A 17,865-nucleotide genomic window follows, 5' to 3' on the forward strand; every position below is an offset into this window, starting at 1 on the left:
TAGAAGTAGGGGGCCATCTTATGGGACTGAGCCCTTAACCTGTAGGATTTGACTCTAATTCCAGGTAGAGAGTGTCATAATTGAATTGAATTATAAGACACTCTGTTGGTGTCTGTTGCAGAAAAGTTTGGTGTTTAGGGAAAAAAGCCACACATTTTGGCCACAAAAGTGTTCTGTGTTGTGTTGAGTGGAGCATATGAGAGAAGGAAGAACATCTTGTTTTTTTTTTTTTTTTCCTATCAAATACACTAATAAACAGCATAATATTGATAGGTAACAATAATGTATTATATGCCTAAACTTTGCTAAGACAGTAGATATGTTAAGTGTTCTTAACACACACACACACACCCACACACACAATGATAATAAAGGGGATGGGAGGACTCTTTGGAAAGTGATGGATATATTTATGTCCTTATCATTAACATTAAATGTATAGAGCTTTTTTATATGTGAATCACATATCAATTAAATAGTTTTAAAATGAAATAAAATGTGGGGACATTACTAGCGACCTTACAGAAATATGAAGTAGTATAAAACATATGATGGACAATTGTCTACCACATATTAGATAACCTAGATAAAATGGACTTCCTAGAAACACAAAAACTGCCCAAATGACTCAAGAAGTACAAAATCTGATGAGATATAGGTAAAGAGAATGAATCAGTAACCAAAATCCTCCCAGCAAAGAAAAGTCCAGGATCAAATGGCTTTGGTAGTGAATTGTACCAAACATTTAAAAGTAATTAACACAAAGCCGGGTGCAGTGGCTCACACCTGTAATCCCAACACTTTGGGAGGCTGAGGTGAGTGGGATCACCTGAGGTCAGGAGTTCGAGATCAGCCTGGCCAACATGGTGAAACCCCATCTCTACTAAAGATACAAAAATTGCCAGGCATGGTGGTGCATGTCTGTAATCCCGGCTACTTGGGAGGCTGAGGCAGGAGAATAACTTGAACCCGGGAGGCAGAGGTTGCAATGAGCTGAGATTGCGCCACTGCACTCCAGCCTGGGTGACAGAGCAAGACTCTGTCTCAAAATAAATAAATAAATAAATAAATAAATAAATAAATAAATAAATAACACAAATACATCTTGAAGTATTCCAAATATTAGAAGACGATGCGACATTTCCTAACTCATTCTATGAAGACATCCTTAAACTGATATCACAGCCAGACAAAAATATCACAAGAAAACTATAGATCGACACTTATGAATATAGATGTAAAAATTCTCAAAAATATCAACAACTATCAAACTGAATCTAACAGCATATTAAAATATTATACTCCATGACCAAGTGGAATTTATTCCAGGAATACATATTTAGTTCAATATATGAAAATCAACATAATACATCACATTAAGAGAATGAAGGAAAAACATCACGTTCTTACAAATTGATACAGAAAAGGCCTTTGACAAATTCCAATTCCCTACCATGATAAAAACACTCACCAAACCAAGAATAAAGGAGAACTTCCTTCACATGATAAAAGGCATTTACAAAAAATTTATAGCTAGTATCATACTTAAGGATGAAAGACTTTCTCCTATAATCAAAAACAAGACAAGGATGCCCACTTTTACTGCATCAATTCAACATGGTACTGGAAGTCTAGCCAGATAATTAGGCAAGCCAAAAGAATAAAGGCATATAAATTGGAAAGGAAAAAGTGAAACTCTCTCTCATCATTAATGACACGATGCTATACATAGAAAATCCCAAGATCCACAAGAAACTTACTAGAACTAATAAACCAGTTCAACCACCTGTGGCAAACTGCTTCTTACCATTCCACAAAGACATAAGAAGCTTGCATCATAATGTCAATGTGCTCGCTGCTACTTTCATTAAAAAAACCTGCTATGAAAACAATGTGTAATTTGTTGTCAATTTAAATAAATTCTGGCATAGATTCCTTTTCTTTTAACTTCAGATTAGCACTTTGAGTAGCATCATTCAGGATTGATCATATGCTCCAGTTTATGACTAAATTTTACATATTTAAATTAATATGAAAAATGATTGTGCTCACTTTGGCAGCACATATACTAAAATTGGAATGATACAGAGAAGATTAGCATGGCCTCTGTGGAAAGATAACATGCAAATTCATGAAGCATTCTGTATTTTTAATTAAAAGACACAGAATGGCAAGGTGGATAAACAGTCAAGACCCATCTCACATGCAAAGACACACATAGGCTCATGAAAGCAGAAAGAAGGCAGGGTTGCAATCCTAGCTTCTGACAAAACAGACTTTAAACCAACAAAGATCAAAAAAGACAAAGAAGGCATTACACAATAGTAAAAGGTTCAATTCAACAAGGAGAGCTAACTATCTTAAATATATATGCACTGAATACAGGAGCACCCAGATTCATAAAAAGAAGTTCTTAGAGATCTACAAAGAGACTTAGACCCCCACACAATAACAGTAGAAGACTGTAACACCCCACTATCAATATTAGACAGATTGTCAAGACAGAAAACTAACAAGGATATTCAGGACTTGAACTCAGCTCTGGACCAAGTGGACCTGACACATATCTACAGAGCACTCCATGCAAAAACAACAGAATATACATTTTTCTTGGTACCACGTAGCACTTACTCTAAAATCGATCACATAATTGGAAGTAAAACACTCCCCAGCAAATTGCAAAAGAACTGAAATCATAACAGTCTCTCAGACCACAGTACAATCAAATTAGAACTCAAGATTAAGCAACTCACTGAAAACCACACAACTACATGGAAGCTGAACAACTGCTCCTGAATGACTCCTGGGTAAATAACGAAATTAAGGCAGAAATCAAGAAGTTCTTTGAAACTAATGAGAGCAAAAAGGCAAAGTACCAGAATCTCTGGGATGCAGCAAAAGCAGCGTTAAAAGGGAAATTTATAGCACTAAATGTGCACATCAAAAAGCTACAAATATCTCAAATTAACACTCTAACAACACAACTAAAAGAACTAGAGAACCAAGAGCAAAAAAAAACCCCAGAGCTGGCAGAAGACAAGAAATAACCAAGATCAGAGTTGAACTGAAGGAGATACAGACATGAAAAACCCTTCAAAAAGTCCATGAATCCGGGAGCTGGTTTTCTGGAAAATAATAATAATAATAATAATAATAATAATAATAATAATAACAAAATACATAGACCACTAACTAGACTAATAAAGAAGAAAATACAGAATAATCAAATAGACACAATAAAAAATGATAGAGAATATCACCAATGACCCCACAGAAATACAAAAAACTACCAGAGAATACTATAAACACCTCTATCCAAATGAACTAGAAAATCTAGAAGAAATGGATAAATTCCTGGACACATAGACCCTCAAGACTGAAACAGGAAGAAGTTGAATCCCTGAATAGACCAATAACAAGTTCTGAAATTGAGGCAGGAATAAATAGCCTACCAACCAAAAAAAGCCCAGGACCCGACAAATTTACAACTGAATTCACCCAGAGGTACAAAGAGGAGCTGGGACCACTTCTTCTGAAACTATTCCAAACAACTGAAAAGAAGGGACTCCTCCCTAACCCACTTTATGAGGCCAGCATCATCCTGATACCCAAAACCTGGCAGAGATACAACAAAAACAAAAAAACTTCAGGCCAATATCCCTGATGAACATCGATGCAAAAATCCTCAGTAAAATACTGGCAAATAGAATCTAGCAGCACATCAAAAAGCTTATCCACCACGATCAAGTTGGCTTCATCCCTGGGATGCAAGTCTGGTTCAGCATATGAAATCAAATTAACGTATTTTATCACATAAACAGAACCAATGACAAAAACCACAAGATTATCTCAATAGATGCAGAAAAGGCCTCTGATAAAATTCAACATCCCTTCGAGTTAAAAACTCTCAACAGACTAGGTATTGAAGGAATATACCTCAAAATAATAAGAGCCACTTACGGCCGGGCGTGGTTGCTCACACCTGTAATCCCAGCACTTTGGAAGGCTGAGGCGGGTGGATCACCGGAGGTCAGGAGTTCAAAACCAGCCTGGCCAACATGGCAAAATTCCATTGCTACTAAAAATACAAAAATTGGCCTGGCATGGTGGCAGGTGCCTGTAGTCCCAGCTACTTGGGAGGCTGAGGGAAGAGAATCGCTTGAAGGCAGAGGTTGCAGTGAGCCAAGACTGTGCCACTGCACTCCAGCCTGAGTGACAGAACAAGACTCCAACTCCAAAAAAAAAAAAAAAAAAAAAAAGGGGGGGGGAAGAAAAGCCATTTATGTAGCCAATATCATACTGAATGGGCAAAAGCTGGGAGCATTTCCCTAAAAACCAGCACAAGACAAGAATACACTCTCTCTCCCCTTCTATTTAACATAGTATTAGAAGTTCTGGTCAGGGTAATTGGTCAAGAGAAAGAAGTAAAGGGTATTCAAATAGGAGGAGAGGAAGTCAAATTGTCTCTGTTTGCAGATGACATGATCCTATATCTAGAAAACCTAGATATAGGTTTTTCATGTTTGTTGGCTGCATAAATGTCTTCTTTTGAGAAGTGTCTGTTCATGTCCTTTGCCCACTTTTTAATGGGGTTGTTTGGGGTTTTTTGCTAAATTTAAGTTCCTTGTAGATTCTGGATATTAGACTTTTGTCAGATGAATAGATTTCAAAAAATTTCTCCCATCCTGTACATTGTCTGTTGACTCTGATTATAGTTTCTTCTGCTGTGCAGAAGCTCTTTAATTAGATCCCATTTGTCAATTTTTGCTTTTGTTGCATTTACTTTTGACATTTTTGTCATGAAATCTTTGCCTGTCCCTACGTTTTGAGTGGTATTACCCAGATTTTCTTCTGGGTTTTTATGGTTTGGGGTTTTACCTTTAAGTCTTTAATCCATCTTGAGTTAATTTTTGTATATGATGTAAGGAAGGGGTCCAATTTCAGTTTTCTGCATATGACTAGACAGTTTTTACAGCATCATTTATTAAATAGGCAGTCCTTTCCCTGTTGCTTTTGTCATATTTGTCGAAGATCAGATGGTTGTAGATGTGCAGTCTGATTTGTGATATCTCTATTCTGTTCCATTGATCTATGAGTCTGTGTTTGTACCGGTACCATGCTGTTTTGATTACCGCAGCCTTGTAGTATAGTTTGAAGTAGTGTGATGACTCCAACTTTTTTCTTTTTGCTTAGGATTGTCTTGGCTATACTGGCTCTTTTTGGTTCCATATGAATTCTAATGTAGTTTTTGCTAATTCTGTGAAGAATATCAATGGTAGTTTAATAGGAATAGCATTGAATCTATAAATTGCTTTGGGCAGTGTGGCCATTTTCATGGTATTAATTCTTCCTATCCATGAGCATGGGATGTTTTTCTATTTATTTGTGTCCTCTCTGACTTTTTTGACCAGTGGTTTGTAGTTTTCCTTGAAGAGGTCCTTCATTTCCCTTGTTAGCTGTATTCCTAGGTATTTTATTCTCTTTGTAGCCATTGTGAATGGCAACTCATTCATGATTTGGCTTTCTGCTTGTCTGTTGTTGATATATAGGAATGCTTGTGATTTTTGCACATTGATTTTGTATCCTGACTTTACTGAAGTTGCTTCCCAGCTTAAGATTTTGGGATGAGGTGATGGGGTTTTCTAGATATAGGATCATGTCATCTGCAAACAGAGACAATTTGACTTCCTCTCCTTCTATTTGAATACCCTTTATTTCTTTCTCTTGACCAATTACCCTGACCAGAACTTCTAATACTATGTCAAATAGAAGGGGAGAGAGAGTGTATTCTTGTCTTGTGCTGGTTTTCAAGGGAAATGCTCCCAGCTTTTGCCCATTCAGTATGATATTGGCTATGAGTTTGTCATAAATGGCTCTTCTTTCTTTTTTTTCCCTTTTTTTTTTTTTTTTGAGGTGGAGTCTTGTTCTGTCACCCAGGCTGGTGTGCAGTGACACAGTCTCGGCTTACTGCAACCTCTGCCTCCAAGGTTCAAGCGATTCTCTTCCCTCAGCCTCCCAAATAGCTAGGACTACAGGCACCTGCCACCATGCCAGGCCAATTTTTGTATTTTTAGTAGCAATGGAATTTTGCCATGTTGGCCAGGCTGGTTTTGAACTCCTGACCTCAGGTGATCATTACAGAAATGCAAATCAAAACCACATTAAGATACCATCTGATACCAATCACAATAGTGATTATTAAAGAGTCAACAAACAACAGATGCTGACGAGGCTGTGGAGAAATAGAACACTTTTACACTGTTGGTGGGAATGCAAATTAGTTCAATCATTGTGAAAGACAGTGTGGCAATTCCTCAATGACCTAGAACCAGAAATACCATTTGACTCAGCAATCCCATTACTGGGTATATACCCAAAGGAATATAAATCATTCTATTATAAAGATACATGTACATGTATGTTCATTGCAGCACTATTCACAATAGCAAAGATGTGGAATCAACCCAAATGCCCATCAATGATAGACTGGATAAAGAAAACGTGGTACCATATACACCATGGAATACTATGCAACCATAAAAAGGAATGAAATCATGTCCTTTCAGGGACATGGATGGAGCTGGAAGTCATTATCTTCAGCAAACTAATGCAGGAACAGAAAACTCAACACTGCATGTTCTCACTTATAAGTGGGAGCTGAACAATGAGAACACGTGGACAGAGGGAGGGGAACAACATACACTGGGGCCTGTCGGGGGAGGGCAGGGGAGGCAAGAGCATTAGGGAGAAGAGCTATTGCATGCTGGGCTTAATACCTAGGTGATGAGTTGATAGGTGTGGCAAACCACCATGGCACACATTTACCTATATAAAAAAACTTTACATTATGTACATGTATCCTGGAACTTAAAATTAAATTTAAAAATTTATTAACTTCTCAATCAAAATGAATTACTTGCTCTTGTGATTTTAATTTTAGTTTTCTCTAGGTCTGTATAAAGTGAGTGAATCCACTAAATGCTAGTATTCTAGTTCCTGTGCTGTTACTATTTCTCCTTATAATTTAATAAACTGATATTTTGAATCCTGTAAACCTTGTAAACTTGCTAAACATGAGCTTTTCCCACACAGATGGATTTTATTTTTCTGTTATGAGGTTATTGAGCTTCTGAACTGGTATGATCTACGGCCAGATATTGTGTACTTCTTTTAATGCCATCAAGGTACTGAGTGTTATTATGGATGGCTTCTTGACGACATCCAGTAGACCTTGCAACACAGAGACACATCCGTTGGCCTGACCAACAGCCTTTTCCATTTTGAAACTCCAAGAAAATTTCAAGGGAATTATAGAAGAATATTAGTGTTCCTCACCACTAATCAATCTTATTGAAGGAATATGAAAATAAAATTAATTGGAGATGAAATTAACTAGAGAGCCCAACCATGTGTGTGAATTATGGATATAACATCTCACATAAGCCTCAATGCTAATTATAAACTGCAGTAAGTGAACTGTTATGTTTCTAACACCAGAGAGCAGTTACCTCAGAAACACAGATGAAAATGACATCATCAATATCAAAAGAGACATGAGAAATTGTTGGAGTAGGGGCATATTATTGAATAAATGATACTGGTATTATGTAGAAAAAAATCCATTTCTATTTTACTCTTCCATTTTCCATTTACCAGCCAAAATTCATTCTAGGTAAATTAGTATTTATTTCTCCTTCCACTCCATTTAAAACACTCACTAAGACATCTAATCTTCCTGGGATTTGTTCATGTGTATTGGAATTTAACTTGTTTTCCCAAACGACTAGCTAATTATTCCAACACCATTTACTAAATATGCAAAAAAAAAAAAAAAAAAAAAAAAAAAAAGTTAACATAACAGGCCTGAGATTGCTCTCCTTAGAAACTCCTGCTTGCCAGGACGGCCCTGGAGTGTGGGAACTAGGATTAAGGGAGAATTCCCATCATTCCTAGAGCTGATAAGAATGGCTCACTGTACATAAACTTTTTGTGCAAACAATGTGGTTCATGCAAAATACTTTCTTTCCTTCTTGGATTCTGGAATTTTGGTCTGTGCTAGGCAAAGGGCAGATACATGAAAAGCCCCCAATAAAAATCTTGGGCATTGAGTCTCTAATGTTGTCTTTGGTAGACAAAACATTTCATACATGTTGTCACAATTAATTGTTGGAGGAATTGAGCATATCCCGTGTGACCATACACAGCAAGAGGACTCTTGGAAGCTTGAGCCTATTTTCTTCTAGATTTTGCTCCATGCTTTTTCCCCCTTTGCTGGTTTGGTTTTGTATCCTTTCACTGTAATAAATCACAGCTGTGAGTACAACTATATACCAAGTCCTGTGTGTCCTGCTAGCAAATCATAGAACATGTGGATGGTTGTGAGGACCCACAGCAGACAGAATATTTCACTTTTTTCCATGAATCTGAACTGTCGTCTTAGTATAAAAGTCTATATATGGGCTCTCTGTGTCCCATTTATCTTTTCCTGAGTGAGTTCTACTATTTTAATAACCATAGGTTAACAAAAAAAATTTTAGATTCCTGCCCAACCTCCAAATTACTTTTCTTTCAAAATTCCTAGACTGTTCATAGGTTTGTATGTGTACAGAAATTTATAAGGATTTGTTGAACCTCTGAAAACCTCTAAACCAAGGACCTCTAAAGGCAAATGGGGAAAACCTAAAAATACTCCACTCATAAGAAAGAAAATAAAACTAGCTAATAAACATCTGAAAATATGTTTAACCTCTTTACTAATATCAAAACAACAGTGCAATACTACATTATCTAATTCCATTAGTAAATGACTTAAAAATTAAAAATATATGCCACTAAGGTCATAAACACATTAAAAACAGTATGTTCTAAGCTTACCATCTCTTTCTAAGACAAACTGTCTAGTGTACAGTCCCATCTCAAAGGAAGTATTTACTTGATTCTGAAGCAAGGTGTTTCCACTAACCTGAACCAGCATTCAACACCTGGGCCAGGGATAAACAAAGATACACAGAGAAGGAAGGATCAGGAATGTTAGTGGCAGAATATGAAGATTATCTGAATGGCTGTCCAATCAAACAGTACAAGTTAACCACTGGAGTGAAGGTATAAACACATTAGGTTAGGAAGTGGGCTCAAAAGAAGGTAAAAGTTCACGGAGTTGGTGAGAGGGATCAGGAGTGTCACCATGAAGGGGGTGGATGGCCTTCTAGAAAATATTTGAAGGATGGACAGGCTTTTGATGGACAGACATTATAGGGGGCTGAGGATAACTGGAAGGAAGGGACAAAGTAAGAAAGGTAGCTTCTCCAGGTACAACAAACTGTGTGAATAAGCTGCAGTGCAGACAATGAGTGTGAAGAGCTTATTTTAATCTGTAAAGAATATATGATGTATGTGCCACCCTAAAAGGCATTGGGTACAAATGTTTCAGAGATAAGTTTTAAGGTGTCTTTAAGGTACAGACAATCTCTATCTTATACAAACAGTTCCTGAGACTAGAAAAGGAACAAAAGCTATCCAAACTGATTTACTGTGTTCAACATAACAAAACCATAATGAGAAAACTAAAGAATAAAAATAAAATTATAAGGCAATTTCAATCATAAACAATAATGAAAAATTGTCAAGGTGAACCCCGCAGTATATTAACAAACAATGATAATAACAAAAATATTGTGATAGAACTTCAATGAGATAGGCATATCCACAATTGTAAATAGGAATATGCATACTTACAAAGATTTCAGCAACACTGTTTCAATAACAAAAAATAGAGACAACATAAGTAAAGATTTACAATAGAAGACATAAAATTATTAACTGGAGAAGGGCCCAAGATGGCCGAGTATAAACAGCTCTGGTCGGCAGCTCCCACTGAGACAAACGCAAAAGGCAGGTGATTTCTGCATTTCCAACTGAGGTACACAGATTTTCTCTGGGTCATTGGGACTGACTAGGTGGACGGCATCACCTATGGAGAACAAAGAAATGCACGGTGGGGCGACAGTTCACCTGGGAGCTCCCTCCCTCAGCCAAGGGAGGTGGTGAGGGACTGTGCTACCTGCCCAGGGTTCTACACTTTTCCCACGGATTTTTGCAATCTGTAGATCAGAAGATTCCTTTGTGTGCTTACACCACCAGGGCCTTGGGTCCCAAGCACAAAACTGGGCAGACCTACGGCAGCTGCACCAGTCAGCAGCGGTTGGGGCAGGCACTGAGCTGTAGGAGTTTTTACATACTCTGGTGGCTCCCAGAACTCCACGGTGGCAGGAGAGCCATCCACTCCCATGGAAAGGGGGCTGAAGTCAGGGAGGCAAGTAGTCTTGCTCAGTAGGTCCCACAACCACAGAATCCCACAAGCTAAGACCCACTGGCTTGGAATCCCCGCTGGACAGCACAACAGCCTGGAGTCTGCGAAAGATGACTGAGTTCCCGGGGGGATGGGCAACCACCATTACTGTGGCTCTAGTTGGCAGTTTTCCACTGCCAGTGCTAGAGAAGCTGGGTGGTTTGGACTGGGTGATATTCCCCACAACACAGCACAGCAGCTATGGAAGATCTTGGCCAGACTGCTTCTTTAGGTGGCACCTGTATCCATCCCTCCTCATTCGGCAAGGCCTACCTACAGGAATTCCTGCAACTCTAACCAAGGTCTTACAGACAAAACTCTCATCTCCCTGGGAAAGAGCACCTTCAGAGAAGGGTGGCCATGGTCTCAGGTTCAGCAGACTTAATCTTTCCTGCCTGCTGGCTCTGAAGAGTCCAGGTGATGTGGACAAGGGGGATTCCCCAAGCACAGCACGCCAGCTCCACTAAGGGGCAGCCAGACTGCTTCCCCCTGATCCCATGCCTCCTGACTGGGTGAGACCTCCCAACAGGGGTAGCCAGACACCTCATACAGGAGAGTTCTGGCTGGCATCAGGTCGGTATCCCTCTGGGACAAAACTTCCAGAGGAAGGAGCAGGCAGCAATCTCTGCTGTTCTGCATGCTCCACTGGTGATACCCAGGCGAACAAGGTCTGGAGTGGACCCTCAGCAAACTGCAGTAGACCTGCAGAAGAGGGACCTGATTGCTGGAAGAAAAACAAACAAACAGAAGGCAACAACAACAAAAACATCAACAAAAAAAGACCCCACAAAAACCCCATACAAAGGTCAACAGCTTCAAAGAGCAAAGGTAGATAAATCCATGAAGATGAGGAAAACCCAATGCAAAATGCTGAAAATTCCAAAATGAATGCCTCTTCTCCTCCAAATGATTGCAACACCTCTCTAGCAAGTGCACAGAACTGGGCTGAAGCTGAGATGGATGAACTCACAGAAGTAGGCTTCAGAATGTGGGTAATAACAAACTTCATTGAGCTAAAGGATTATGTTCTAACCCAATTCAAAGAAGCTAAGAACAATGATAAAAGATTACAGGAGCTGTTAACTAGAATAATCAGTTTAGAGAGAAACATAAATGACCTAATGAAGTTGAGAAACACAGCACGAGAACTTCAAGCAACACACAAGCATCAAAAGCCAAACTGATCAAGTGGAAGAAAGAATATCAGAGCTTGAAGACTATCTTGCTGAAATGAGACAGACAGACAAGATTAGAGAAAACAGTAGGAAAAGGAACGAACAAAACCTCTGAGAACTATGGGATTATGTAAAGACCAAACCTATAACTGACTGGAGTACCTGAAAGAGACAGAGAGAATAGAATCAAGTTGGAAAACACACTTCAGGATAACATCCAGGAGAACTTCCCCAAACTAGCAAGACAGGCCAACATTCAAATTCAGAAAATCCAGAGAACCCCAATAAGATACTCCACAAAAAGATCAACCCCAAGACACATAGTCATCAGATTCTCCAAGGTCAAAATGAAGGAAAAATGTTAAGGGCAGCCAGAGAGAAAGACCAGGCTACCTACAAAGAGAAGCTCATCAGACTAACAGCAGATATCAGTGGAAAACCTACAAGCCAGAAGACATTGGGGGCCAATAGTCAACATTCTTAAAGAAAAAAATTTTCCAACCCAGAATTTTATATCCAGTCAAATTAAGCTACATAAGTGAAGGAAAATAAAATCCTTTTCAGACAAGCAAATGCTGAGGGATTTTGTCACCACCAGGCCTGCCTTGAAAGAGCTCCTGAAGGAATCACTAAACTTGGAAAGGAAAAACCATTACCAGCCACTACAGAAACACACTGAAGTACCAACGACACTATGAAGCAACTACAGTAACAAGTCTGCAAAATTAATCAACCAGCATCATAACAGGATCAAATTCATACATAACAATATTACCCTTAAATGTAAATGGGGTAAACGCCCCAATTAAAAGACACAGAACAGCAAGCTGGATAAAAAGAGAAGATGCATCAGTATGCTGTATTCAAGAGAAACATCTCATGTGCAAAGACACACAGGCTCGAAATAACGGGATGGAGGAAATTATACCAAACAAATGGAAAGCAGTAAAAAGCAGGGGTGGGAATCCTAGTTTCTGACAAAATAGACTTTAAACCAACAAAGGTCAACAATGACAAAGAAGGGCATTACATAATAGTAAATGGTTCAATTCAACAAGAAGAGCTAGCTATCCTAAATATATATGAACCCAATACAGGAGCACCCAGATTCATAAAACAAGTTCTTAAAGACCCACAAAGAGACTTAGACCCCCACGAAATAACAGTGGGAGACTTTAATACCCTGCTGTCAGTATAAGACAGATCATTGAGACAGAAAATTAACAAAGATATTCAGGACTTAAGTCTGGACCAAGTGGACCTGATAGGTATCTACAGAACTCTCCACCCAAAAACAACAAAAATACATTTTTTTCAGCAGCACACGGCACTTACTCTAAAATTGATCACATGATTGGAAGTACACTTCTCAGCAAATGCAAAACAACTGAAATCATAACAGTCTCTCAGACCACTCAAGATTAAGAGCTGAGTGAATTGAAACCCACTCAAAACCACACAACTACATGGAAACTGAACAACCTGCTCCTGAAAGACTCCTGGGTAAATAATGAAATCAAGGCAGAAATCAAGAAGTGCTTTGAAACTAATGAGAACAAAGGGACAATGTACCAGGATCTGAGATGCAGCTAAAGCAGTGTTAAGAGGAAAATGTATAACACTGAATGCCCACATCGAAAAGCTAGAAAGATTTCAAATCGACACCCTAACATCACAACAAAAAGGCTAGAGAATCAAGAGTCAACAAACCCCAGAGCTAGCAGAAGACAGGAAATAACCAAGATGAGAGCAAAACTGAAGGAGATAGAGACATGAAAATCCCTTCAAAAATTCAATGAATCTGGGTGCAGTGGCTCACACCTGTAATCCCAGCACTTTGGGAGGCCGAGGCAGGTGGATCACGAGGTCAGGAGATCGAGATCATCCTGGCTAACTCGGTGAAACTCCGTGTCTACTAAAAAAATACAAAAAATTAGCCGGGCATGGTGGTGGCCACCTGTAGTCCCAGTTACTCGGGAGGCTGAGGCAGGAGAATGGCATGAACCCAGGAGGCGGAGCTTGTAGCGAGCCGAGATCTCACCAGGGCACTCCAGCCTGGGCAACAGAGCGAGATTCTGTCTCAAAAAAAAAAAAAAAAAAAAAAAAAAATTCAATGAATCCAGGAGTTGGTTTTATATATATATATATATTTAAAAGTCAATAAAATAGACCACTAGCTAGACTAATAAAGAAAAGAGAAAAGATTCAAATAAACACAATCAGAAATGATTAGGGGGATACCACCACTGACCCCACAGAAATACAAGCAAAAAACAAAACAAAACAAAAAACCACCAGAGAATACTATAAACACCTCTATGCAAATAAACCAGAAAATCTAGAAGAAATGGATAAATTCCTAGAGATATATACCCTCCCAAGACTGAACCAGCAAGAGGTTGAATCCCTGAGCAGACCAATAACAATTTCTGAAATTGAGGTAGTAATAAACAGCCTACCAACCAAGAAAATTTCAGGACCAGATGGATTTACAGCTGAATTCTACCAGAGGTACAAAGGGGAGCTGGTACTATTTCTTCTGAAACTATTCCAAACAATTGAAAAGGAGGGACTCCTCCCTAATTCATGTTATGAGGCCAGCATCATCCTGATACCAAAACCTGGCAGAGATACAACAAGAAAAGAAAACTTTAGGCCAATATTCCTGATGAATATAGATGCAAAAATCCTTAATAAAATACTAGCAAACCGAATCCATACACAAATCAATAAATGTAATTCATCACATAAACAGAACTAAAGGGAAAAAAGCACATGATTATCTCAATAGATGCAGAAAAGGCCTTCGATAAAATTCAACACCCCTTCATGTTAAAAACTCTCAACAAACTAGGTATTGAAGGAACACACCTCAAAATAATAAGAGCCATTTATGACAAACACACAGCCAATATCATACTGAATGGACAAAAGCTGGAAGCATTTCTCTTGAAAACCAGAACAAGACAAGAATACCCTCACTCTCCACTTCCATTCCACATAGTATTAGAAGTTCTGGCCAGGGCAATCAGGCAAGAGAAAGTAATAAAGCGTATTCAAATAGGAAGAGAGGAAGTCGAATTGTCCTTGTATGCAGATAACACGATCCTATACCTAGAAAACCCCATCAATACAGCCCAAAATCTTCTTAAGCTGATAAGCACCTTCAGAAAGTCTCAGGATAAAAAATCAATGTGCAGAAATCACAAGCATTCATATATACCAACAACAAACAAGCAGAGAGTCAAATCATGAATGAATTCCCATTTTCAATTGCCACAAAGAGAAGAAAATACTTAGGAATACAGCTAACAAGGGAAGTGAAGGACCTCTTTGAGGAGAACTACAAACTACTGCTCAAGGAAATCAGAGAGGAAATGAGCAGATGGAAAAACATTCTATGCTCAAGGATAGGAAGAATCAATATTGTGAAAATGGCCATACTGCCCAAAGCAATTTACAGATTCAGTGCTATTCCCATTAAACTACCACTGACATTCTTCACAGAATTAGAAGAAACAATTTTAAAATTCATATGGAACTGAAAAAGAGCTCGTATAGCTGGGAAAGTCCTAATTAAAAAGAACAAAGCCAGAGGCATCATGCTACCTGACTTCAAACTATACTATAAGGCTACAGTAACCAAAACAGCATGATACTGGCACAAAAACAGGCACATAGACCAATAGAACAGAATACAGAACTCAGAAATAAAACTGCACATCTACAACCATCTGATCTTTGACAAACCTGACAAAAACAAGCAATGGGGAAAGGATTCCCCATTTAACAAATGGTGCTGGCAGAACTGGCTAGCCATATGCCAAAAATTGAAAATGGACCCCTTCCTTACACCATATACAAAAATTAACTCAAAATGGATTAAATACTTAAATGTAAAACCCAAAACTATAAAAACCCTAGAAGAAGAAAATCTGGGCAATACCATTCAGGACATAGGGATGGGCAAAGATTTCATGACAAAAATGTCAAAAGCAACTGCAACAAAAGCAAAAGTTGACAAATGGGATCCAATAAAACTAAAGAGCTTCTGCACAGCAAAATAAACTATCATCAGAATGAACAGACAACCTACAGAATGGGAGGAAATTTTTGCAGTCCATCCATCTGACAAAGGTCTAATATCCAGAATCTACAAGAAACTAAAATTTACAAGAAAAAACTAAACAACCCCATTAAAAAGTGGGCAAAGGAAATGAACAGACAATTTTCAAAAGAAGACACAAATGTGGCAAAAAGCATATAAAAAAAAGCTCAACATCACTGATCATTAGAGAAATGCAAATCAAAATCACAATGAGATATACCATCTTACACCAGTCAGATTGGCTATTATTAACAAGTCAAGAAACAACAGATCCTGGTGAGACTGCGGAAGAATAGGAATGCTTTTACACTGTTGTTGGGAATGTAAAATCATTCAAGCATTGTGGAAGATAGGGTGGTGATTCCCCAAAGACCTAGAATCAGAAATACCATTTGACCCAACGATCCCATTATTAGGTGTATACCCAAAGGAATATAAATCATTCTATTATAAAGATGCATGCACACATATGTTCACTGCAGCAATATTCACAATAGCAAAGATGTGGAATCAACCCAAATGCCCATCAGTGATGGACTGGGTAAAGAAAATTTGGTACATGTACACCATGGAATACTATGCAGCCATAAAAAAGGAATGAGATCATGTCCTTTGCAGGGACATGGATGAAGCAGGAAGCCATTATCCTCAGGAAACTAATGCAGAGAGAGAAAACCCAACACTGCATGTTCTCACTTATAAGTAGGAGCTGAACAATGAGAACACATGGACACAGAGAGGGGAACAACACACACTGGGGCCTTTTGGGGGAGGGCAGCAAGCAGGCAGACCATTAGAAAAATGAGTTAATGCATGCCAGGCTTAATAGCTAGGTGATGGGTTGATAGATGCAGCAAACCACCATGGCACACATTTACCTATGTAACAAACCTGCACATCCTGAACATGAACCCTGGAACTTAAAAAAATAAAATAAAATAAAATAATTCTGAACCAACTGGGCCTTACTGACATTTATAGAACAATTCACACAATAACAGAAGAATACACATTCTCTTCAAGTACACATAGAATATTTATCAAGATAGACCATATTCTGGACCATAAATGAAGTCTCAATAAATTAAAAGGATTCAAGTTACACGAAGTATATTCTCTGGTTACAATGTAATTAAATTAGAAATCAATAACTGGAAAATCCCCAAATACTTGAGAACTACACAGCATACATCTAAATAACTAACTCTTGGATCAAAGAACAAACTCAAAGAGAAATCAGTAAGTAATTTCAAACTGAAGAAAAATGAAAACGCAACACATCAAAATTGTGAGATATAGCTAAAGTAGTATTAGAGGGGAATTTACAGTACTAAAATGCCTATATTAGAAGAGAAGAAAGGTCTCAAATCAATGGCCTCAGTTTCTACTTTAAGTGACCAGAAAAAGTAGAGTGGCTTAAACACCAAGTAAACAAAAGAAATAATAAATATAAAGGGAGAAACCAAGGAAATAGAAAACAGTGAAACAATAAAGAAAATCAATAAGACTAAATGCTAGTTCATTGAGATGGTCAATAAAATTGATAACCCTCTAGGCAGAAAAATTTTTAAAAAGAGAGAGGAGTAGACACAATTGGTAACATCAGGAAAGAGAGAGGTTAAGTCATCAGATACTCTACAAATGTCAAAAGAATAATAAGAAACTGATTTACATGGCTGCAGTAAACCAATTACTCACATATATTGCTGGTGGCAGTAAATACTTACAGTACCCCTTTAGAGGAAAATTTGAGAATACCTAATAAAACTACACACATGCACTTACTATTTGACCTACCAGCACCAGACCTAGGAATCTGTGAAGATACACATCCAAACATACACAAATACTGTATATTTTCACAAGGTTATTCCTTCCAGTATTATTTGTAATAGCTTAATATTAGAAACAAATGTCCACTCATAGGAAAGTGAGTAAATAAATTATGGTAGTGACACGATAAAGCACAATGCAGCTGTAAAAAATAATGTGGAAGACATTTATGAGTTGGCTTCAAATCTGTAAAATGCAAAAAATACAGAGGTTAATAGGACTAATATAATTTATTTTTTCTAATATATTGTCCTAAAAGAATTTGGTATCATGTGGTTATCTCATAGACCTGAGCTATAACCAAAAGGGTTCAACACCAACTAGGAGGTGTCACCAAGAATAGGTGCAAATTACCAAGTCTAAAGCATTGGCCATAAAACTATAACAAGGAAGAGAGCAAA

At 38.1% G+C, this 17,865-nt stretch overlaps 1 non-coding gene across 1 annotated transcript; it reads left to right on the forward strand.

The window, feature by feature from the left end:
* Positions 1-2,044: 2,044 nt before the first annotated feature.
* Positions 2,045-2,151, forward strand: LOC119621052 (U6 spliceosomal RNA). The gene has a single exon (XR_005237578.1). It is a non-coding gene; the product is annotated as a U6 spliceosomal RNA (small nuclear RNA).
* Positions 2,152-17,865: the final 15,714 nt, after the last annotated feature.

Source organism: Chlorocebus sabaeus, chromosome X (genome assembly GCF_047675955.1).
Source record: "Chlorocebus sabaeus isolate Y175 chromosome X, mChlSab1.0.hap1, whole genome shotgun sequence".
Taxonomy (NCBI): domain Eukaryota; kingdom Metazoa; phylum Chordata; class Mammalia; order Primates; family Cercopithecidae; genus Chlorocebus; species Chlorocebus sabaeus.